The sequence below is a fragment of the Pollicipes pollicipes genome, unplaced genomic scaffold (genome assembly GCF_011947565.3).
Source record: "Pollicipes pollicipes isolate AB1234 unplaced genomic scaffold, Ppol_2.1 Scaffold_2555;HRSCAF=2994_pilon_pilon_pilon, whole genome shotgun sequence".
NCBI lineage: Eukaryota > Metazoa > Arthropoda > Thecostraca > Pollicipedomorpha > Pollicipedidae > Pollicipes > Pollicipes pollicipes.
The window spans coordinates 11,395,612-11,396,280 of NW_023596136.1; positions in this window are offsets into that span (position 1 = coordinate 11,395,612).

Below are 669 nucleotides of genomic sequence, written 5' to 3' on the forward strand. Positions count from 1 at the left end.
CCCGATAGTGTAGTGGTTAACTCGCCTGCGTTAAACATTGCTAGTCTGGAAAACGAGAGGTACAGGATTCGTTTCCCGCGGTGCCCGCCCTTCCTGCCAGAGTGAGAGACGGGCGGCACCATATAGCATCAGCAGCTGAGTACGCCGTAAAGGCCTTAAGACGATAACCATTCCATATGGGTGCCGATAAGTTTACCTTACCCATGAAGTTCTCTAGCGCTGGGCAGGGCCAAAGTCTCCTATCCCATGTTTGTTTTGCACGCGCCCAGGATGAAGCCCAAATCACCGGGGGCACCAATCTTTAACAGATAAGACAATAGATGGTATTATTCCTCGCAAAAAACAGGAAAATGGAGAGACGGATGCGATGCGTAGAAATAATGCATATATCGTTTCCTTCTCCTGGCTTTCCTTCGAGGAATATGGCTATTTTACTGTCTTATCTATATGCATAATATTTCTCGCAAATGCACCTAACAACTTATGTAATCTTTAAACAATTTAAACTTTCCTAAAGCACATGACCTCAGAAAAACGTACCCCTCGCCAACCGCCTCCCCCCCCCCCCCTCCACTACCACCACTGAGAGTTAAGGGGCTCCACTCGTACAACTGGTATCTGCTGCCCTGTGCTGCATGATGTTTTTTACCAATGGGTACTGACATTGAC